Here is a 25999-nt window from a genome sequence, read left to right as displayed (position 1 = left end):
AGTAATGGCCTACTGTCAAGGGATGAGGATTATGCTGGCATATATTTATATTCCACCTAAAATTGTTGTTATGGAGCTTAAAAAATGAGGAGAAATAATCAGCTTTCAGAAGGGAATATTACTTATAGGGGGACTGCAATTTGATTTACAACAACAATGATGCATCTGGGGGCCTATTAAGGAAATTATAACAAAATAGGGTAGATTTCTGAAGAAATTTATGAAAATACTTGGTATGAAAGACATGAATTCAATAATAGGAACTTGGAAAGAATTTACATATTATTCACCAAGGTACAACAACTGGGCTAGATTTGACAGAAATTATATTTCACAGGAACATGCACAATTAATTGAGAACTTTGACACACTTCCGAGAACTATTTCAGATCATGCGCCAATAATTACTAAGATAAAAATGTAGGGTAATGAAGTAAAGATGAGATGCTGGTACTTCCCCACCTACCTGTTTAAAAGAGAGGAATTTAAGGAATGGGTAGCGGGAAATTATCAGGGAGTTATTAAAGAAATAGAAAGCACTTCAGAAGTTATAGGTAGTTAACAGGATAAAATGAAAGTGGAGTTTAAAAAGAATGTAGAAGTAATAAAAATGAAATCTGGTTAAGATTAATAATAATTATTTAAATGGGCTGACAAAGGTTAAAGTATTACAAAATAAGGGGAATCTCACAACAGGATGAGATGCAATTGCAGAGTGGTAAAGAGAAAATAGGGGAATAATATGGTTGAGTTTAGAAAGATTGCTGTTAATCAACTGTTTTTGGCAGTAAATCCAGAGCACAAAAACTTTTGGCACAATGACTTAGGCAACAGAAAGCAAAAAGGGTTGTTGCTAAATTTAGGGAGCCTATAACAAGAAACATTACCAGAGCTCTTGTAGAGGTATTAGAGATACTGCTGAAATTCTAAGAAAATTTGTATAAAGCAGAGAAGTGGGGAAATCAAGAAAAAACACAAATGGAAATATTTATGGAAAACATAAATATGCCAAGGTTAGAGGTAGATGAGGCACAACATCTAACAGTTAAGATTGGAGGAGATGAGTTAAAAATAGTGATGTGTAACCAATCTGCAGGAAAGTCTCCAGGAATAGATGGTATTGTGGTGGAAATTTGGAAGCTAGGATGGAAGACAGTGACAAAGACCTGGAAGGTTTTAACAGTATTTTAAAAGGAGGAGAAGCACCAACATCCTGGAAAAAAGCTGAGGTAGCTGTATTACCTAAAGATAGTAAAGACCTAACTGATCCAGCTTCATATAGGCCAGTTTCAATTTTAAAACATGATTATAAAGTGTTTATGTCTATAATAGCTACAAGAATGACAAATGTGTTACCAAAATGTATAGCTATGGACTAATGTGACTTAGTGGAGGGATGGCAAACATTTTACAATATTACTAGAACAATGAAGATTCAGAGGGAAGCAGAATGTAAGACTACACTGCTGTTATAGGTGAGTATTGATGCAGAAAAGGCATTCAACAAATCAAGTTTGGATTTTATGAGTAAGGTAATGGAAGCATTTGCATTTCCTGATATAATAATAAGGTTAATTAGAAGGGTATATGAAGGATTGGAGACAAAAATCAAAATGGGAGGGTTGTATTTGAACACAGGAACCAGACATGGGTGTCCTCTTTCTTCTTTGTTATTTGTGTTATATTTAGAACCATTGGCAAAGAAAATAAGAGACTCAAATTCAAGGATACAATTGATTTGGTGTTCAAGAAAAGTTGTGTTTATTTGCATGTGATATTATTTTGTACCTGATGGAATCAGAACAGGATATCTCAGTGTTCTGGAAAATTGTGAGACATTTCCAGGCTTTTTCAGGATATAAAATTAATGAAGATAAAGCAAAGGCTATAAATTATGTATGCATACATGAATTGGTTCAGCAACCGTTATATTTAAGGGGACATAATAAAATGAAGTATAGATTAAAACGGATTCTGTTATAGCATCTAAGGATATATAGGAAGAGACTACAAAGATAATATAAAAACTGAGAAACTGGAAGCCCTTGCCTATGGATATGGATAGTAAGATACAAGCAGTAAAATGTTTTTAGTCCCTTTAATTTTATTCACAGATTAGGCATATTTTTATCAACCAGAGGAGGAGTTGTGGATAGTAATTAATAAAGAGTTGAAAGATTTTATTTGGGAAGAGAAGAGGACAAGAGTCAAGTGGAGTAAATTGACCCTACAAATAGAACAAGAAGGTTGGGAGTTACCTGATTTGAATGGATATTTTAGAGCTACATAGTTAATGCTCTTACTCATAACACAAGCAGAAAGCTACAGTTTAAATTGGAAAGGGATGATGATGATGATGATAAAGCAGGGGGTAATTCAGGAAATAAGGAAAGAATGGGCTTTTGGATGCAGCTCTTTAAGGAGAATAACAACAGTAATACATAATTTGATATTTATAAAGTAGCAAAAGATATACTAAAAACTAAGCCAACATGAGAATGAAGACAGGAGATTCTGCCAATAAAAATAACTGTAATTAGGGGAACACAGAATAGGCAAGACAGGGCTGGAATTTACTGGTGGAAGCTGGCAAAGGAACCAAGGTACTGGAAACACATAGAGAGAGAAAGGAAATAGAATGAACAGGTCAAGAAGACATTTGGATTGCACGCTAGTGACTGCTTTCTCTATCAAAGATTGATATCAGAGTATAGAGAAAGTGAAAAGGGAATCCTAAATGAAAGACCTGCACTGGTTGAGTTTTTAACTGATTGTAGAACAGAAGCTGCTGCTAAAAAAGATAATTAGTAGGATACATAGAATATTGCATGATAACTTTAGGAATCAATCAGAAGAGGTCAGAAAAAAAACTAGGAAAAGAGATTAGGCATGCAGTTCAGAACAAGACAATGGGAGGACATATGTATCGCTCCCAAATATGCAACAAAGATTTATGCCCTAAGCAGACTCTAAAGAATTTTTCCTCAGGTAGATGTCAAATGTTAGAGGTGTAGTTAAGAAGAACGAGGTACATGGTAGAGGTATATATTCTTGGAGTGTAATGAGTTTGCAGACTTTAAAATTTTTGCAAAGTTCTCTGTCAGAAGTACTGGGTGAGCAAATGAGTGTAACTAAGGAAATTATTTTTTGACCTGGGATACAGGATCTGAATTGTCCAGACATGGTATGCCTTTTCAGTTTAATTCTGGTGGCTGCCAAACAAGCAGTTACTAGAAAATAGAAATCAAAATCTAAACCAGCTATACCTGAAGTAGTAAATACTGTAACAGAGATTAAAAAACAAGGTGGGATCTTTAGGAAAGAGGAAGGAATAAAATGAATAGAAAAAAAATCGAAATTGTGAGAACAATACATGCAGAAAAATGTTTTAGAAGAGAAATGAGGTTTAAGAGAAGGCAGAAATTGAACATTTTATGTAATGTTGCTTTGATTATATAACATATAACAATATATGTGATGTATAACATTTGTAAATGAGAACTTATTAACATGGTTTGATTACTTTTATATAAATGTAAGTTTTCCTATGTCACAAGTAATAATTCAATAAACGTGTTTTAAAAAAAGGATAGGAGAAGTTCTGAGTGTCCTAGCCAAATTTCCTTTACTGAGTATGAACACTATCAAGTGTCTCCCCTGAAAAGAGGCAGTTGGTCTAATGGGACAAACCTGGTCAACAAAGTGTAAATGATGTAAATAAATAAATTACATTTGTAGACTGTTAAAACAATTGGAGTCTCCAATACCATAGCTGGAGAAGTATTGTTTGTTGCTGCTACATGTATGCACTTTTCCAAACATGCTTTGGGTTGCCAAGGGAGAACTACTGGAAGTATGGAAATAAGCAGGCTTGACTTTCTGTCTAAAGTTTTTACAATGGTTACATGATTCCCTGTACCTCTAGAGGTTTGACGGAAGAATTTTGTCTATGAAGGCTTCTCAGGCTAGGTCATACTAGTCATGAACTTTCTGAATTCAGGAGTGATCCAGTCTTACTCGGGTCCCTTTTTTCATGAGACATGGCAGTCAGAGTTTATAGGACTATGTACCTAACGGACAATGTAGCTTCCATAGTTTAGACTGGACTGTAATGCCTATATTGAATACACATATTATTGGTTGTGTGTTGGGGTTACTGAACAATTTGTATTAATTAAGTACATTTGCAAGGCATTATTGTTTACATTTTTAACAAAAACATTATGTGAAAAAGAGTGGGAAGGAATTTGAAAGATGCCAAATCTATGGATTAGATCAGGTGGTCAGGGAATAATTCAATACACAGAATCAGAAGCAAAGATCCAAGACCAAAATAGCTGAGGAGGTAATTGGCTAACAAGTTCCTCTGACCACCAAAGAGAAGACAATGTAGACATGCCATGACCACTGCGGAGTGGACAATGTAAGGCATAATGCCTACTATCCTGATAAACCAGTGTGGGTAGAGAACACCTGATCCAGGATTGTGAGGTGCTACTGGGAGGGCCATTGAACTGAGAAACTGTTCAGTATTGTGGGATAGCTGAAGCCAAGGGTTTTGTGCTCCTAGTTATTGTTTGTGTCCTCACTAAGAGGATCTCTCGACTGAAGGTGTGACATGTCTAGTCAAGAGTGGCAGTCTGAAGTGCACCAGCACAAAGGGAGGTGCATCCTTCTGTGTGGATGGCTGTGAAAACAGCCTGCCTTCTTATGGCAGTGGTAAGTAGAGGAAAAGTTTAGTTCTAAATTGTAAGCTTTCCATGAAATATAGAACTTTTCCTTCCATTTTTCCTTCATGATCATCCTTAAGGATCCTGTATCCAGGAATTAAAACATAATGTCCATTCAGTGCTTGATTGACCAATGTTCAGAATAAAGTAAGAATGCCAGTGTAGGGCATAACCACCCAAGACTGGACTTCAGCAGGCTTATTGTTAAGGATTTGTAGGATTGGCAGAGATAAGCCTAAGATATGTAACACTAACACATGAAGATATAGTAAGGACAGTAATGGATGGTGGTGGTGATCAGGGAAGAGCCCTTGACTGCAAGCATATCATATCTGAGTAACTGACATAGTGCATTTACTTTTTATGGTGTGATGCAGTCTGTCTTTGTAGGCATTTGGTCCTAGATTTGTGAAGGTAGGTAACACTGGTAGGAGTAGGGATGAAGCATTAGAAAATAGAGTGAAAGGGCAGTGGAGTGGTTGCCCATCTCCTAGGAGTTATGACAACAGCAGAAGACAGAGATATGGTTAAATGTGTGAACACAAACAGGCATTTGTCATCCATCAAGCAGAATGTGACTGTAGCCTACCATGAGTAATGGGTGGAATGTTGAATGGGAATCCCTTGTGTCAGAGTTTAGCTTAGATCATGAGTTCATAAGTAGATTTTTCATGGGGGGTTGGGTTCCAGGTGGTTCTAATGACAGAGGAGTCAACACAGCATCTGAGCAGGTTATTTAGTTTGCATTGATGCTAGAGACAACTATATGTTATGTGCTGGCCAAATGGAGGGTAGCCTACCTGTTTATTCATTCAGCTTTCTCTTCTAGATGGTAATCAAGTACAGCTTATGACCCACCCCATTCTCCTCAACAAGGACAGCAAGACATAGGAGTCAGTCTTTCAGTCCTTCGTTAGTAGTCTGACTCTTTGTGAGCTGACATGTTAATCATACATAGGTCACCTGTGCCAGAGGCAGACATCCTGTGTCAGTGGATTGGTTTGCATACTACATGTCTAATGAAATGTTTTAATATGATATCCTAATGCCCAAAATCATGAAACTGAGCTGAATGAACCTGGCATTCCTAAGTAAAATGGCCTGACTACTGAGCATCTTCAAAATGACTTTTCCAAATGGATAATTCAAAGGTCTACTCTAACCATGCAGAAAACACTGTTCCACGTTACCCATGCTACTTATTATAATAACTTCCAAGGTCATTGCACCTCACAGTAGGCAGCAGTACTGACTTACAGTAATTCATAAACTAACTTTTAAGTTAAAAATCTTTAAAAAGTTCCTTTACTCACAGTGGTACCTGTCAAAGACATCGAAATGTGTCTGTCAGTCTCTGGAAGTTCACTTTTAAACTTCTGTCCTTTGAGGTCCTTAGCAGCTTTTGAACTTTCAGGATCTTGGACTTGACAACCTGCCTCTTAAGATCACGGTTATATAGCAACTGTACAGTTGCCATAATGAGAAGTGTGCAGCCACGTGTGCTACTGTGCAGCTTGCCTTGGTTCTACACCTTGGGTAAGTTTCAACTGTCCATTGCACTGCCATTGATTCTGTCCTTCTATGGCAAACATATCCATAATAGTGGTGGGATTATTGACTTCTTTGAAGTTATGTTAAAGTGGCAGTGGTGTGTTTCCTAAGACTACCTACCTGTATAAACAATGTTTTGTTACCATTTCAGGCAGTTATCCATTGTCACTGGCAATGCTTCATAATGCACCTTAGCTTCTCTTGAAACTAAGTGCAAAAGAATATTACAAAGCAGGGATTAGGGAGAGATGGATAATTGGAAAAAATTAAATAATTTTGGTATAGATATGCAAAACCCAGTTGTTGGGGGTGTATTCTCACTCTGTCCTCTTGCACTCTATTATAGGATATTACTTCTCCTGAGTCACCACAGCTCAGAGGTAGTGGCCTTCACCCCATGCATTCCGATATTAGATCATTTAAACAACATGAATACATTCTGTTTGTGGGCATGCTTCATTTGGCCATCTACCCAGGCTGTCATACTGCATTAAAATACCGTGCCTTACCATTTTCAAAGCTGTTGGAATACAAAAAAACTGTCTGTTCACTGATGAATTTTAGTCTTATTTAAAAAACTGTCTGTTCACTGATGAATTTTAGTCTTATTTGGTTACTTGTTTATCTGGTAAATGGAAGAGTAAGCAGATAGTTATTTTCAGTCACATTTTAGCTGTTGCAAGGAAATATGGCATAGAAAAGGAGATAAGTACAGTCAAAATATATCATCTGGAAATAATGACCCCCACCTTGTAAGGATGTTACTACCATTTTCAATGAAATGACAGTGACACTGACAGACCTATAACTTGTCTTGATCCTTTCCTTTGTATAAGGACACCTGATGTCTGGTATCAGTCCTCTGGCACTGCTTTAGACTCCAAAAAATTATTAGACAACCAGTCTTTCATAATGCTGACACCAATTTATTTTAAGGACAAAGCATGCAATTCATGATACAAGACTTTCCAGGTTTGCAGCCATGTTGTTCCATTTATCACGTTATGATGGTAGATACATATGCTGTTAGTTACTTGTGCTCTTTTTTTTCAGGGACAGTTGAGAGATGTGCATGAAGCCATGCCAGGAAGTTATGTCTTTTCCAAGTTCATAAAAACAGCTGTAGACTGGACCAGCAAATTTCTATGGCTCCAACACACAACTGTGCAAGTCTAAAGTGGAGTTCCATTCTTCTACAGCTTGGAAGAAATCTTTAGTGTTCCTTCTGAATCTTAAGTTCATGTCTATGCACTTTGGTATAGGATTTTCTAAGTAGGCTGAGGAGTGTGATCCCCTTTCTTAAGCATGAAAATCACCAACTCATTTTGAAATTTCAGAGGGATGGTCTCTCTCTTCCTAGCAATAGTTCTGTCAAAATCTTCAACTGGATTTCATGCACACCTGAACCATTACCAATTGAACGGTCTTCTTTCACTGCAATGAGTTCAGCAGCAGTGATAGAACCCATCTTACAAGAGATTTCAAGTAGTGCCTCCTGTTATTCGGGTGTGTTTGTTGGCTTAAGAAGCTACTCAGAAGGACTCTTCAGTATCCTGACTATCATCAAAGCAGTGATCAACACTCTCTCACTTTTGCTTAATGCAGTTTCAGTAATGTCCCATGTTCCTTACTGAGGGGGTTCCTATCAGCAGACCGAAGACGCATGTTTTTGAATGCATCTTGGTCGAACTGACAAAACCGAAACTGCAAAATATCGAAGCGGCATGTAACAAATTCTTTCCCTGGGAAAGAATTCACTTGGCCGCTTCGGTACTTTGCTGTTTTCGGCACTGTAGTGCAGTCTTGGAGTTGGTATATATAAGTAGGGAGGGTGTGGGAGGCACAGACCCCCACTTAATCTCATGTTTTAATGTGCTTTTTTTTTGATGTAACAGCGATTTTTTTTTCCCTTGGAAAAAAATCGCTGTTCTGACAGTTCGGTTTTGTAAGCTTTCTCTTACATGGGGTCGATTAATCACCGTTCGCTTACCAAAACATTCAGTGATCTAATATAGACCCTACTGAGGCAGTGAATGATTTGTTAGACTATTTTTGGAGACATCAAGTAACACCCAGTAGTCTTTTGCCATGGTTCTTCAAATTTACATATGCCCAGATATTTATTTTAGCAACTACAGTTAGCATGGCCTTCATGGTATGGTGTGCCCCTTTAAGCATTACCTAGAATGCAGCCATCTTCAGCTTGAATTAAAGAACATAATGCAGATCTTTATTTGCGAGAAGTCCACCAGCCGATTCTATGGCTACAGTCAGGACAGGCACTGACTATAGTACTTTGCTGTTGCCTCATTAGCTGAGATCTTAAGCATGGTGTAGTCAGTTTCATTGTGCCTTGCCTCATTCAGAATACAATGTCTCCTTGGAGGTGAAAGTTGAACTCATGTTGCAAGTAGATTCCATTAACAGCTTGCAGAGTTGATATCACCAGACATTCCCAAAATACCTTCACAGCTTCTTTCAGCCTCCCCGATCTGTCCATCTCTAACCTTTTCCAGTGACTCCAACTCATCCCAACTTATGATCATTTTATAGCTCTACCTCTGTCCCTTTGAATATCCAGAATACATGACCTTAGGTTAGATGATAGGCTTGTATAGTCATTCATCCATCTTTGGCCAAAAGTGTTGTTGAACCAAGTGCACTTAGGAACTTACTTGTGTTCAGACATGGTATTCATTATGGACACTCTGAAGTCCAGAAACTATTAACCACTCAGATTCAGGTATCTGAGTTCATTCCCTCAAATTACACCTCGTCAAGTATCAATGTTATTCCGTGTGTGTGTGTGTGTGTGTGTGTGTGTGTGTGTGTGTGTGTGTGTGTGTGTGTGTGTGTGTTACATTCTGTCTATAAGACTAGAATCAGTTGGAATTTCCTTCTCAGATTAATCACTTTACATCACTTGCCTTCTCCAAGAAAACTGAACACTCTGTTCAATTAATTGGTAGAAAAGCCACACTGAGGTGATGCTGTCAGCCATATGAGAAAAGACTGTATTATACAATGCTCAACAGGAAACTCTTATGAGATTCAACAGCAGAACAAGATTTTTCCAAACAAAGCAATATATATATATATATATATATATATATATATATATATATATATTATATATATATTTGTGTCTGTGTGTGTATGTATGTATATATATATATATATATATATATATATATATATATATATATATATATACATATTCAAAATTTTAGAAAGCCAAAACCCATATGGCCGAGACCATATGTTCAACTTCTAAAATTTTGAACATGTAAAAAAAATTAAACACACAATATAAACCAACTTTTTAAATGCTAGCAGGGGGGCTATGCCCTCCTGCACCCCCCACACCCTCCGTAACTTAAATATACGAACTGTGAGATCGCACTACTGTGCGGAAATGGAAATCTTTCCATTCCGCACTGTATGGAGATGCTGGTTCCGCATGGTCAGCATTTCAAATGTCGATTATATGGTCTCGACCATATGGTCTTCAACATTGTGGAATGTTGACCATGTGTAGGGGACCCATATATATATATATATATATATATATATATATATATATATATATATATATCTACTTCAGAAGACTGACAAACCAATTCAAAATACTAAACACATTTGTAGTGCAGGGGGCAAGCCCTCCTGCACCCTTCATGTGGGGGGATGTGACCCCACACCCTTTGCTAACTATATATACCAACTCCAAGATCACACAACAGTGAAGAAGGGGCAAATTCCATCATTCAGTATTTTGAATTTTCAATCTTTTGGAATTCACTCTTTTGGTTTTGTAGTCTTCTGAAGTAGACCCATAGAGAGAAAATGCTTGATAAAAATTGTTGGCCTGACATATATGCACATGACTAAAAACAAACCACCAAACCAGTGCAGGAGACTAAAATAATAAATATTCCAACAAAACCACTCCACAAAGATCACAGGACTATACATGCATAGTACTTTACAGTAAATCTAGCAATATTCTCAAACCAAAAAGTAACAACAATTAAAGTAGTGAACAATTATAGTTTACTCAGTGTTTAAAAGCCTTTATCTGCTGCTGACATCTAGCACATGCATTTGGAGAGATTTCGACTGCATCCACATAGAAAAGGAAATAATAACCTGTGGTCATGCATGTGTACTAGTCAATGCAAAAGAGAAAATGAGAAAAAAAGTTAACTCGTCAAGCTTTTCAACTTGAAATCCAAAATAAAAAAATAAAACAGCTAAATACCTGATACGATATGCCTACTTCCATAAAATCACACCCAACCCCCCCACCAAAAAAACAACCTCCAAAATTACACAAACACACTCAAGTGCCTGTCATTGTCTTGAATTTCTATTTAGAGTGTTGTGCTCTATGGGAATAGATAGGAGGCACACTGTAGAATAATCCATAAGTCAAAAGGAGGAAGATTAAATGTTTATGACTGCGCTAAACGAATTTTGTTATAATGCTGAAACTTTTGCATAACGTGAGATGGAGTGTGTGTGTGGAAATGTTTGCGAGTTATTGTAGAGTAATGACTAGGGAAGAGGATAGACTTTAGTACTGATCATGTATGCTGTTGTGTGCGAGTGTCTTGTTTAGTGGTAGTATTAGGGAAAGGGTTTTTCATTCAGTATGTGTATGATTAGGGGCAGGTTTAGGGTTACTGTTAGCACACACTAATAAGGTGCTGCAGGAAGGCGAAACTCCCTACCCAACCCCAACCCCAGCAGATGAAAATAAATAAATCAGTAACAAAAAATAGAACAAAAAATACAGAGAAAAATAAATGGAATATGTGTGGCTGAGGCATAACATCTGGTACTGTAGTGATAGGAAATGTGAACCTCGATGACAGGCAAAGCTGTTCATCACATAACTCATTTCTTGTAGTTACAATAACATATCATTTACGGTAAATTTCATTAAAAGCATGGTTCGCCCAATAAGAGTTCAAATAGATACATTAGCATTGCTGCTTTTTCAATTGCTCAGAGTGGGACTTTTTTGTAGAAATGTAAGATTTTGCAGGACAAACCATACCCACAGTATTTGCAAAGGGCTAAACTTCACCTTTTGCCAAAATAAAAGCTCGTTCTTGTAGCAATTGAGCTGCTATGCTGCTTCATATAACATTTAGGGTTAGGATAAAAAGTAACTGTTTTATGCAACTATTAAAGAAGAGTTAGGAAATGGTTTTTGTCTTAAAATCTCAGGACATTTGCCATTTTTCATTTTTTCTCAGGACATTTGCCATTTTTCAGATTTTTTTCATAAGACACATCTGCCAAATAGGAATTGTTCTATACAAAGAGGAACAGGTGTTAACCCTAACATACATTCTCCCAGACACTTTCTGAAGGACAGGATATTGCAGCTGCATAGTATAGGCACTTACACATTAAACATGTATATGCTAAGATTATACAAAATTAAGAAGCAAAATAGACATGAGATGATAATGTACTCCTAGGGATGACAGAAACTACAAGTGTTGATGGAGAGGAATGCAAATTTCCAATACAAAAAGAGACAAAGAATTTATTACAATTGTTACAAGTCACTTCAAGCATTCATCACATATTCATCACACTGCAAGATAACAACTGACAAAGCAAATCATATGCCAGGTTGTAAACAAGACAGTTCTACATAAACCACTGGTTTGTCATGTCTAGGAGATAGCATACATAGCCAAAAGTTACAGAAGAAATTTTCCTACTCATTCAGTAGAGCATGCTTATGTGTGTGTGTGTGTGTGTGTGTGTGTGTGTGTGTGTGTGTGTGTGTGTGTGTGTGTGTGTGTGAGGTCCCAGATCAACAAGGTAGGCTGAAGGGACTCCCAAGATGGCTGCACATTGAGTAATAGCTTAATTCTAGCTCTCCCAGTGTGAAAACAGAAACTTAGCAGAGAAAGCCACTCGACCTAGATTTCTGGGTAAATTTCAGTAACTGGCTAGTAACTGCACTGCCTGGATGCCAGGAAAAAAGAAATACAGAGGAACTGAAGGAAAATCAGCTACAAAAGGTGACAAAAAACACTGACTGGGAAAAGTACTGAATCTGTTCACAAAAAAGCAGTGCAAGTTCCAAGCATGACTTCCAGTAACCTAGAGGAATGTATAAGGCAACTGCACACAGACCTGACTAAAATAAATGAAACACTGATGGAGTATATCAACTCAAACAAGAAAAGGCTGGAAAAATGAAAGAAGCTTTAAACAGATATTCAGATAACATACTAAAAAATTACTCCACAAGGAATAAACTGAACGCCACATAAAAACTAATATAACTGAGAAAGAAATGCAGAACCACTGAAACACGACCGAAGTATATAATACTTTTATTACAAATAAAAAGTAAAATAGGTAAGCACTTTCATACTGCTCAGCAAGTGCTTCATCAGACCACAAAACAAAACTTATTCACTCACTTTTATATTAAAACAAGCACACTGCTACCAACTAGCAAAATTCAAATAGCCCTATCATAAATCCTATATAATCAAGCATTACAATCATTTAAAGAGTCTTCTCCTCTTAAGGGCAGGTTTCAAGGAAACTCTCCCATTTAGCCCTGGATGTTTATCAGCTTACATAGTAATAATCCAGTGTAATTTTCATTCTTCAGTATAATTCCTAAAATCACTCTTCCTAGCATTCATCCAAACTCTCTCTACCACCATAAAAACAAACGAGCGGTCGTAACCCCTTTCTATTACATGTTTAGCTAGGGTCCTTCTTATGTATACAGTATAAATGTTCTCTGATATGTTCAGCCAAAGAAAGATTAGCTTTCCCAATATAGAAACCAGCACACAATGTGCAAGTAGCAATATAAATCACATTGGTCGTAGTATAACTAGCCTCAACCATGAATTTAAATACATTGCCTGTTAGTGGATGTTTAAACGAGTCTGAAGCATTGATATATGGACAATAATTACACCTATTACATGGGTGCATTTTATCTCGAGGGACACTGCTCCTTTCTACTGTCCTGCTATCCTTATAGCACAATTGCCTTTTTTAAAGACTTCCTATTCTTAAAATGAAAAGATGGTGCCACACCCACTATTTCCTCTATGCAATCATCTGTATGTAAAATTGACCAATTCATCTTAATAGCATTATATATTACCCTAACATCACAAGTATAATACATTACCAAGGGAACAACTGACAATTGCTACGACCAATGTGATTTATATTGCTACTTGCACCTTGTGTGCAGGTTTCTATATTGGGAAAACTAATTGTTCTTTGGCTGAATGTATCAGAGAACATTTATACTGTATATGTAAGAAGGACCCTAGGAATTCCCTAGCTAACCATGTAATAGAAAGGGGTTACGACCACTCGTTTGTTTTTAGGGTGGCAGAGAGAGCTTGGATGAATGCTAGGAAGGGTGGTTTTAAGAATTATACTGAAGAACGAGAAGTACACTGGATTATTACTATGCAAGCTGATAAACATCCAGGGCTAAATGGGAGAGTTTCCTTGAAACCTGCCCTTAAGAGGAGAAGACTCTTTAAGTGATTTTAATGCTTAATTATACAGGATAGGTCTATTTGAATTGTGCTAATTGGTGGTAATGTGCTTATTTTAATACAAAAGTGAGTGAATAAGTTTTATTTTGTGGTCTGATAAAGCACTGTAGAGCAGTGTGAAAGCACTTACCTATTTTATTTTTTACAAGTATTATATACTTCGGTCGTGTTTCAGTCCATCTGCATTTGTTTCTCAGATATTCAGATAAAGTGATAAAACTGCAAAACTCAGAGGCTGGAATGAAGAAAAAGCTGGCTGACTATGAGAATGCACAAGAAGAGATATTTAAAAAATAATAGAATTAGAGGACAGAGCACGTAGGGAAAACCTGAGATTTTCTGCTGTACTCGAGAAGGTGGAAGGAACAGGCTGTATTAATTTTTTGAAAGCACAAATAAGCAACTGGACTGGTACTCCACAACAGGAATTGTGAATTAAAGGGGCACATTGTGTGTATGCTCCAAACTTGGCTATGGGAAAACAACCTACACCTTTAATAGTAAAGATACAATCTTATCTGCAGAAGGAGTTAATTCTGACAAAACTGTGTCAGAAAGACAAAATACTAAAAGTGTGAGACAGCAAAGTACTTGTGGAGAATGACTACTCGTTGTACACCAGGCAGAAGAGGAATACATTTATCCCATTATTCAGGGAATGTCGAGAAGCAAGCATGAGATTCAAACTTATGTACCCAGCTATCTTCAAAATATTTTCCCTGGAGGAACAATATCATTTTTGATGAATTATTTGCTAAGGAAGAAATACAAAAGTTTATCCAACAAAAAGTGAGCTGTGAAATAGAAGGAGAGTCTGTTTCTTGTTCTTCTGATAATAAAGACCACAGAGAGACTGTGCCAGTGAAACCTTTTACAGTGTTTCAATGGAAAATGCTTGAGAGAGGGGGAAAAAAGCACAAGAGCTGACTACAAGAATCGAAAGTACATTGGAAATGAATAAGAGATAGGATTTGGTAGAAGGAGATGAACAGAAATAGAACAAGAAATTCTGGAAATAATGGACTTTCTTAGACTTTGTTAAACTTGTAGGGGACTCTAAAACATATGTCCTAATTCATGTTATTAACATTTGGAGAATAACATCAATAACTTGCAAACTGACAAATGTGGGATTACAAAACAATAATTATATTTGGGAAACATGACAGAACAAGAAAACCTGGAAATAATGAACTTTTTAAAACTTTGTTAAACTTGTAGGGGACTCTAAAACATACACCCTACTTTTCATGTCATTAATGTTTGGAAAAATAATCAGAAGTGGTGAAGAGGAGGGAGAAAGTTAACTGTAAGTAAAATACATTTTTTTCTTAGTAGTACTATTTAAAAGGTGCATGCTTTTCTTTGCATGTTATAAAATAATTTTTTTCAGTTATTTTGAAGTGGAATGGAGCTATTACTGTAAATAGGTACTCCTGTTTTTTTTTCTTATGCCCTACTTCATGGCATTAATGTTTGAAAAATACTCAGAAGAGGGGAAGAGGAGGGAGAAAGTTAACCGTAAGTAAAACAATTTTTTTTCTTAGTAGTACTATTTAAATGGTGCATGATTTTCTTTGCATGTTATAAAGTAACTTTTTAGTTATTTTTAAGTGGAATGGGGCTACTAATGTAAATAGGTACTCCTGGTTTTTTTTCTTATGCCCTACTTCATGGCATTAATGTTTGAAAAATACTCAGAAGAGGGGAAGAGGAGGGAGAAAGTTAACTGTAAGTTAAACAATGTTTTTCTTAGTAGTACTATTTAATGGTGCGTGTTTTTCTTTGCATGTTATAAAGTAAATTTTGTCAGTTATTTTTAAGTGTAATGGGGCTACTAATGTAAATAGGTATTCCTGTTTTTTTTTTCCTTTTTGTTTCTTTCTCCCTTCTTCTCTCCTTCTCCTTGTTCAGTTTTAAGAAACGTAGGCAGTGTAATGAAAAAAGAGCTGGTTAAATGAGCATGGCAAAAGAAGAATCAGTGTGCTTTTTCTCATTCCTGCATAGGTAAATAACTAGGTTAAGGCCTTTTGATTAATCTAGTAACACATTTTAAGAGAAAGCAAGTAAATGAAAAAGAATATTGAATATTATAAGGCTTTTTGCTAGTAAACAGTTTTATGTCTGGTTCTAAAATCTTTGATAAAGAGAAATGGCTTGGATAAAATGTTTTCTGAATGCATTTAAGCATTTTCCCAGCTGAGAGAGCCATAAAGATAACACAAAATAAGACAGCACTTAATAGAACCACAGGCTATGCCATACATCTTAGCATGGATAACCTTTTTTTTAGGTTAGCTCGAGTCTGTATGTGTGGTTGTCAGTTCGGAACATTTTATCTTACTCGGAGGGTAAAACTTCAATATTTGAAGATGTACATAGTTTTAGGTGTTATTATTATGTTAAAAGGTTTTAGGGGTATTGTGTGTGTGTGTGTGTGTGTGTGTGTGTGTGTGTGTGTGTGTGTGTGTGTGTGTGTGTGTGTGTGTGTGTGTATTTTTGTTTCAGAGTTTTCAATAAAACAAAAAGTTCAGTAAGATGGGATGTAGGCTCAATTGGAGATGGCAAGAAACAACTGTCTAAAAGATTAACCTGCAAAACAGTACATGCATGCAACACAAAAGCTGAAACTAGACATTTAACAACAAAGCTCTTGTACATAAAAGGTGGGAATAATAATCTCTCAAGAATATGTTTTCTATAATGTCTTTAAATGTTAATGGTCTCACAGATAAATACAAAAAAGAAAGAGAGTGAACTATATTAAAAATGTAGAGTGCAAATAGCTATGCTACAGGAGACACACTTGGAAAGAACTGAACATGTGAATTTGATAAAGAAAGGTTTTCAAGGTGGTTATTCAACAGAATACCTGGGGCAAAGGAAGAGAGTAACATACAAAAGGTGAGGCTCAAAAGTGAATCAACGAAAAAGAGGAAATAAGCCAGCAGCAAGTAGACTGTATTAAAGCAAAAAGTAGTTTAATAAAAACTACTCAAACAGCATTATAGCATCCTAACACAAACCGGTTTCGGCCTGGGTTTTGAACCTAGCCTTCTTCAGTGTACAGCAAGGAGGCTTGTCAAAGTTGCTGAATTTAAACAAGTAAAGCCATCCTGATTGGTTAAAGAATAATAAACATGTGCTGATAAATAATCAGCAAAAATTAATAAAAATAATACATTCAAATACATTAAGGACCAGAACATTTTCAATTATTCAAAAAATAACTATATATATATGTATATTTATACATGTATATGTATTTTGTTATATATATTTTGATATTTAAACACCAAATATACAACAAGGATGTATCCAAAATGTTTATTTATAAACATTCATTTAACCCTGGATTAAATAATGCACCCAATTTGGTTATCCATTTCTTTTCTTTTAAATCAAGTTTTTTATGCCAACCGCTCTTGTTAGTTCTATCACCAATAATTTTATCAATGATAGTAAAATGAAATTGTGCAGTACCATGTGTAAGAGTATGTTTGTATAGTGCATTAGTTGTTTTTTTGCATCTGATGTCACTAAGGTGTTCCGAGACACGTAATTTGACTGGTCGAGATGTCTGCCCAACATAAAATGAGTGGCAGGTACAACAAGCCAAATAGATGGCCCAGTCCGTGTTACAATTGGCAAAAAATGTGATATCAAAAACTGTGTTGGTATTCCTGCTAGTAAACTCCTTAATTTTCAACATGTGCTTACAATTGACACAGTGGCCACATGGAAAGGAACCTATCAACTTGTCCCCCAAAATAGTAGTTTGATACACCTGTAAAGTGGATTCAAAATGGTGTTTGTAATGGTTGAAATGACCAGCCAAATTCTTGCCTTTTCGAAAAGAAAATAAACATTTGTCAGGAATAATGTTTTTGATTCTAACATCAGCTTCCAGTATATTCCAATTGTCCCTGATAGTCTTAATGAAGTTGTTAGTGTTTCTACCAAATGTGGTAGTAAATCTTAATTTATTTGACTTGATGGGCTTCTTTTTATATGTCAACAGATTAGATCTATGTAGACTAGAGGCATAATTCTGAGCCATAGTCACATATCCTGAATTATAGCCCCTGTCCCTAAATATATTGTGCAAATCCTGAGCATGATTGACAAAAGTATTATTATCAGAACAGTTACGCCTTAATCTGATAAATTGTGATTTAGGAATGTTCTTTGCGATGTGTTTTGGATGAAAGCTGGAGAATAGTATTATACTGAGGAATTTTCTATAAGTTTCAGTTGTTAAGGTGTTATCATTGTTTCTGGTTACCAAAACATCCAAGAATGTAATTGATTTTTGGTCATAGGTAATTGTGAATTGTATTCCCCATTTATTATCATTCAGATATTCCATGAATTCCTGGAGATATGAAACATCCGATTTCCACACCATCCAGCAATCATCCAAGTATCTTCGCCAGATATCAATTTCTGGCAAGAACAAATTATGAGTGTCGTCATAGATCATAATTTGTTCGATATATGCCATAAACAGATCTGCATATATGGGGGCAAAAGATGCCCCCATAGCTGTACCTCTGATCTGTAGGTAACATTCCTGGTTGTAGAAAAAAACATTTTTAGTCAAAACATGCTCAGTCAAATTTAACAAAAGCGTATTGAACCCTGGTTGATATATATTGGATGTATTAAGCCAAAATTCAATTGCATCAAGTCCTGCCCAATGTGGAATGTTAGTGTATAATGAACATACGTCCAAGGTACAAAGCCACCAATCTGAATCTAACTGCATGTCATTTACAATACTCAAAAATTGAGTAGTGTCCTGTATTCGTGATCTAACATATATCAATAGAGGCTTTAAGTGCATTGTTAGAAATTCAGAAAGAGGTTCAGTAATAGACCCCATACCTGACACAATGGGCCTACCTGGTGGATGTAAAAGATCCTTATGTATTTTCGGTAGAAAATAAATATATTGTCTAGTGGGATCAGTAATAGTTAAATGATAAAGTGTTTTTTTAGTGATAATGCCATTGTCAACAGCAGAATTCAGAAAATCATCAATATCCTTTTTGAATACTAAGGTGGGGTCCAGTGGCATCTTTGTATAATACTTAGCATCATTAAGTTGTTTGTGTGCTTCAATATCATAGTCGCTCCAGTCTAACACTACCACTGCCCCTCCTTTATCTGCGTTGATGATTACCAAATCTTTATTACGGTTCCTCTAGACAAGATTTTTCACCATCAGTCATGTTATTGGACATAGGTATATCATGGCTGTGCTGAAAATGTAACTCATTAAGTACACTTCGCAAAAAGAGGTTAACAGTTGGATGCATAGGAGGAGTAAACTTGGAAGTGTGATATTTGAAAGATTCCATTTGTGAATGTTCTGGATCACCTCGATCCTGAAAAAATAGTTTGAGGTTAATGAGTCTGCAAAATGCAAATAAATCATTAGTGAATAAATCTTCTGGAACAAAAAAGCCAGGAATGAAAGATAGACCTTTATTTAATAAAGATATCTGTTCACCTGTTAGTGTAGTACTAGATATGTTACATACATTGTTTACTTTTTGGTCAATATCTCCAACAGATTCTGAAGACTGGTGACTTTTTCTGTCACTAGAAGCCCATCAAGTCAAATAAATTAAGATTTACTACCACATTTGGTAGAAACACTAACAACTTCATTAAGACTATCAGGGACAATTGGAATATACTGGAAGCTGATGTTAGAATCAAAAACATTATTCCTGACAAATGTTTATTTTCAGGCAAGAATTTGGCTGGTCATTTCAACCATTACAAACACCATTTTGAATCCACTTTAGTGTATCAAACTACTATTTTGGGGACAAGTTGATAGGTTCCTTTCCATGTGGCCACTGTGTCAATTGTAAGCACATGTTGAAAATTAAGGAGTTTACTAGCAGGAATACCAACACAGTTTTTGATATCACATTTTTTGCCAATTGTAACACGGACTGGGCCATCTATTTGGCTTGTTGTACCTGCCACTCATTTTATGTTGGGCAGACATCTCGACCAGTCAAATTACGTGTCTCGGAACACCTTAGTGACATCAGATGCAAAAAAACAACTAATGCACTATACAAACATACTCTTACACATGGTACTGCACAATTTCATTTTACTATCATTGATAAAATTATTGGTGATAGAACTAACAAGAGCGGTTGGCATAAAAAACTTGATTTAAAAGAAAAGAAATGGATAACCAAATTGGGTGCATTATTTAATCCAGGGTTAAATGAATGTTTATAAATAAACATTTTTATATAGGATACATCCTTGTTGTATATTTGGTGTTTAAATATCAAAATATATATAACAAAATACATATACATGTATAAATATACATATATATATAGTTATTTTTTGAATAATTGAAAATGTTCTGGTCCTTAATGTATTTGAATGTATTATTTTTATTAATTTTTGCTGATTATTTATCAGCACATGTTTATTATTCTTTAACCAATCAGGATGGCTTTACTTGTTTAAATTCAGCAAGCCTCCTTGCTGTACACTGAAGAAGGCTAGGTTCAAAACCCAGGCCGAAACCGGTTTGTGTTAGGATGCTATAATGCTGTTTGAGTAGTTTTTATTAAACTACTTTTTGCTTTAATACAGTCTACTTGCTGCTGGCTTATTTTCTCTTTTGCAAAGGAAGAGAGGACTACTTATATTAATTGCAAAAGGTGCTCCAATTTTAATAGAAGAGGATACAAAAGACAATAATGGTAGATTTGTAGTACTAAGGGGCTACCGGCAAGCAAGGAGAATTACACTGGCATGTATTTATATTCTGCTGAAAACTGCTAAAATGGAGCTTAATAAAATTCTGGGAGAAATAATTAACTTTCAGCAAGGAATATTACTTATAGGTGGAGACTGGTATTTGATTTGCAATAGTGAAGATGTGTCTGGGGGCCCAGAAGGAAAAATATAACAAAAGAGGGTAGATTTTTAAAGAAATGTATGAAAATATTTGGCATGGAAGATGTGAATTTAGTCCTAGGAGTTTGGAATGAATGTACATATTATTCCCCAACAAGCAAAAACTGAGCTAGGCTAGACAGAATTTACATTTCACAGGAACATGTGCATTTAAGTGACTGTCTTGATATGTACCCAATAACTATTTTAGATCATGCACCAGGGTAATGAAATAAAAGTGAGACATTGGCACTGTCCCACCTATCTGTTGAAAAGAGAGGAGTTTAAGGAATGGGTAGTGGAAATTATTCAGGAGCTATTAGAGAAGATAGAAATGTCTTCTGAAAATGTAGCCAAGGAATGGGATAAAATTAAAGTGGAGTTTCAAAATAGAGTAGAAATAAAAGAAAGGGAGTTATGGTTAAGAAGTAACAGGAATTATTCAGAGAGACTGACAAATGCTAAACTACTGCAAAACAAGGCGAATCTCACAGAACAAGAAAAGGAGCAACTGCAGAATACTAAACAGAAAATAAGGGATAACATTGATAATATGCATGAGTTTAGAAAGATTGCTGTTGAGCAACTGTTTTTTGATAATAACCCTAGAGCACAAAAACTTTTAGCACAATGACTAAGGCAACAGAAAGTAGAAAGGACTGTCACCAAGCTTAGGGAGCCTATAACAAGGAAGATGATAAGGGATCCTGTAGAAGTATTAGAAATAGTTTGGAAATTCTATGAAAGTCTGTATAAAGCAGAGAAATATGGAAATCAAGAAAAGGTACAAATGGAAATGTGTATGGAAAATTAAATATGCCAAGGTTAGAGTTAGAAGAGGCTCAATTACTAACAGGATAGGAGGAGATGAGATAAAAATGGTGATGTACAACCAGTCTACAGAGAAGTATCCAGGAATACATTGTACTCCTGTGGAAGAATGGAAGCTAGGAAGAAGAAAACTGATAAAGATTTGGAAGGTTTTGTTTAACAGTATTTTAAGAGGAGGAAAAGTACCAACATCCTGGAAGAAACGGAGGTAGCTGCAATACCTAAACAGGGTAAAGATCCATCAGATCCAGCTTCATACAGGTCCATTTCAATACTAAACCATGGATATAAAGTGCTTATGACTATAATGGCTAAAAGAATGGCAAAAGTGATGCTTAAATTGATAGATATGGATCGATGTGGTTTTGTGGAGGCCAAGCAAACATTTGACATTAACAAAATACTGATAATCCAGAGGGAGGCAGAATGCAAGAAAATACTACTGTTTTCAGTGGGTCTTGATGCAGAGAAACATTTGACAGAGTAAGCTGGGACTTTATGAGCAGAGCAATGGAAGCATTCACATTCTCTGATAAAATTATAAGGTTGATTAGGAGGATATATGAGGGATTGGAGGTGGAAATTAATGTGGGTGAGCTCCTCTCTGATAATCTCTATATGACACTGCCAGCACAGCTATCTGGAATTTTGTAAATAATTTTATGCCATTTGTGAATATTGATATTATTTATACAGAATTGTATGTTATGTACTGAGTTTCAAGAATGTAACTACCGCATACTCTGCTGGAACATAGAAGATTAACTTACAAAACTTCAAGAAAATAAGTTGAAATTAAGTGCTTTACAATGTGCTATAAAAGTTAGTTTCATTGCAGCAAGAAGACAGGATGTCTAGTCCTAAAGGTTTTTTATTGTCCTGGAGAGAAGTAATTACTAAGTCTAAAATGTAAAAGTGTTTAATTGTTTTACAACTTCCAGTTCTCAGCAAACATCTGAGAGACGTGCATTTTTAACACAGAGATGTTAGTTTCTGTTAGCCTGGGAATTGTAGGCAGGTGACAAAGAGTGATGTCATCCAAGCTGAACCAGCAGTAATGTCTGATATTAATTTAAGAACTCTCTGAGAGAGAGATTGTGCATTTTGTATCTTGTCTTGGACCTAGAAACATCCATCAGCACTTCTGCCTGCGTGTTGTCTATAAGTAAGACTTAGGGTATAGTATCTCTCTTATATATAGATAGGAATATGGTAAAGATTAGTTTAGATGTTTTCTATCTTTATTTGAGACTGTCCTGCAATGTTGTTTTAAAATATTTCCTGTGATTCTGAACTCTGAAGTAATGGTGTTTGAGTATTGTTTTGTTGTTTAATTATTTATTATTAAATATATTTAAAACTATCTTTGTGGCTGATATTTGTGAGACATATTTAAGCTCTTAGTGTACTTGCATATGTATTTGGTGACACTGTACAGGCCACTCCTAAAAAGCCTTGGTCTTGGTCACACTTACCATTGAGATTTATAGTAACATCACACAGTAGGATTGGTCACCCTTTGGTAAGGGCCTTAAAGTAGCTGATAAGGGGTTCTGGTGGCAGTGATAACTACCTTATGGTCTAAGGAGAAGGGGCATAGCTAGTAAACCTGTCCCAGCCTTTCCCAGGTGTGTGTTTGTATATAAATCAAATCTCAAAGTGTGTGTGTGTGTGTGTGTGTGTGTGTGTGTGTGTGTGTGTGTGTGTGTGTGTGTGTGTGTGTGTGTGTGTGTGTGTGTGTGTGTATATGTGTGTGTCAGCTACTGGGGCAGGGACATGAAGCACTGGTTGGACAGATAGAGAATGTTGGGAGGACTTAGCTTGGAACTCTGGCTAAGGACTCAACTCTATAGCTGTGCCACTGGGGAGTCTTACTGGGGATTTGGAGAAAGAGGGAGAAACCTGCCACATATTGACTGTGATCTCTGTGTATTCTTAAGGGAAATTGTACTTTACTGTGTGTGTAGTTGTCATCCTGCCATTGTGTATGTCCTTCACTGTTGCCAGTGGTGATGCCTGAGGCTCCTTGATTACTGGACCAGTCCAGAGGTGTCACATATTAATTGTTTGGCAGTGGTGGGATATCCACGATGAGTTAGCTCGTCACATATTAATTGGCTTGTAGTGGTGTAGATATTGAATTCCTGTAGCCTGTGTGCAGTGGTCACTGAAGGTGTTTGTACTCTCAATCAGCCACACAGGGACATTCATATCATAATTGATTTGTTTTGTTGTTAGCTTAGTTAGTTAGGGAGAGCAGGAAAGCATGTCAGCAGAGGAGTATGGCAAGCTGACAAGGAGGCATTTGGCTAAAATGTGCCAGGCTAAAGGACTGGTGCATGCCAACCTGACTAAAACAGACATAATTATAGCTTTAGTCACAGCTGCATCACAGCATAGTAACCAGGAGGACAATCACACTGGCCTTGGAGATGTACACCTGTCAGAAAATGGACAGCTCAACCTTTCCACAGAGGACTTAGAAATCCACCTGGAGTTAAAGAGACTTAAGTTAGAGGCCAAGCGTTTGGAAAAAGAGGCAGCAGAGAGACTGAGGCATCTAGAGACTGAGGAAAATGAGAAACTGCAATGTCTGAAGGCTGAGGAAAATGAGAAACTGTGACACCCGGAAGGTGAGGAGAAGGCGAGGCAGAGGCAACATGAAAAGGAGATGCTGACTCTTTGCCAGAGTCATGCAGGTAATGGGGAAGGGAGTAACCAAACCCTAGAAGCAACAAAGGTCAGTAAATTTCTTCCACAATTTACAGAGGGGGATAATTTTGACTGTTTCATTCATATGTTTGAGAGGGTATGTAAACAGTATAATGTTGACCAAGGGCTCTGGATACAGTTCCTGACCCACTTACTCCATGATAAAGCTGTAACTGTAATTTCTAAACTATTTGATACTGATTATTTAAATTATGATGCTGTAAAGAACTGTCTTTGGAATGTTTTAAGTTAATACCTGAAGCTTATAGAAAAAAGTTTTCTGAGCATAGACGCAAGGCAGATGACAGTGTGTGTGAATATATTGCTGACATAAGCACTTATTTTCATAGGTGGGTGAGTGGCTGTCAGATCATGACTTTTGAAGGGCTGGCAGACCTTTTGATGAGGGAACAAGCCCCTAGCACTTTGCCTAAGGACATGAGAATCTGGTTAGCTGATAGACAATACACTACTGCAGATGATTTGGGGAAGAAGGGAGACCTATACCTAGCAAGCAGGGAATCACTGCACAGTAAAGGGACACCCAGTGCTGCTCATGGGTCTAAGAGAACCCATGGTGGGCAGCCCAGACTGCCCCAACAGCATCCGCCAGTAGCAGGTGAAGCCACTGGCCCAGGTACACATCCAGGACCAAGGGTTAAATGTTTTAAATGCAACCGGTAGGGCCATGTAGCATATAGATGTCCATGGTGGCAAGGTGGGGAGCAAACGGTGGGAGAGCCAGTAAGTGGAAATGACAAAATGGCAACAGTAGGTTGTCTCGAGACAACAAGGGTTCCCAACTACCACAAGAGGTTATATTCTATCTAAGTGAATGGGAAAGAGGCCATTGCTAAGACAGACACAGCCTTCGACCAACCCATTGTGAGGCCTGCATTGGTTAAAGAGGAGCCCTAGTTGCTTGGGCAGTCTACTCCAGTCAGAGCTTTAGGAGGGGCCCCATTCCAGATACCTTTGTCTAGGGTTCACCTTGACTGGCAGGGTGGAAAAGGAAGCCAGCAAGTAGGTGTGTCTGAGGATATCTCTGCAGATGTCCTGATAGGGAATGATTTTGATATGCAGTACCATGTGTGCATGCAGTTACAAGCAATCAGGCTTGTAGACAAGCATATGGGTCTGGCAGCCTCGGGGAGACCCAGACAGACCGCACACTTGCAGCCAGGACTGGTGAGGTGGTTACTTCAGGGAGTGAGCTACCATGTAGCAGTGAGAATAAAGGTGAGCCACAGCTGCTTGTGGGTACTGATGTTCCCTTGGACAGAGTGACTGCAAGGGCAGAGGTGAGTAGTAGTACCCAGGCTGAAAGTGAGACACCCCTGTCAGAGAATACCAGACTTCCTGTGGAAGGGGCGCTGGGAAGGGTTACAAAGGGAGAGTTGAAACAGGCTCAGCTCTCAGACCCTACATTACAAGGCCTGAGGAAAGTAGCTAGTGAGGTACCTGATTCTCAAGGGAAGGGAGGGGGAATCTATATATTGAGACAAAGAGTTAATGTATAGAGACTGGACCTCTGAGGGAGGGCTAGAGGGTGAGAGAATACAGCAGTTGGTTGTGCCCAGAGCCTACCATCTGGCACTTCTAGCCATAGCCCATGATATTCCCTTTGCAGGTCATATGGGCATAAAACATACAAAGAGACAT

This window comes from Protopterus annectens, chromosome 17.part0, assembly GCF_019279795.1.
Source record: "Protopterus annectens isolate FY-2018-M chromosome 17.part0, PAN1.0, whole genome shotgun sequence".
In the NCBI taxonomy this organism is placed as follows: domain Eukaryota; kingdom Metazoa; phylum Chordata; order Ceratodontiformes; family Protopteridae; genus Protopterus; species Protopterus annectens.
Note: the sequence above shows the minus strand (reverse complement) of the source record.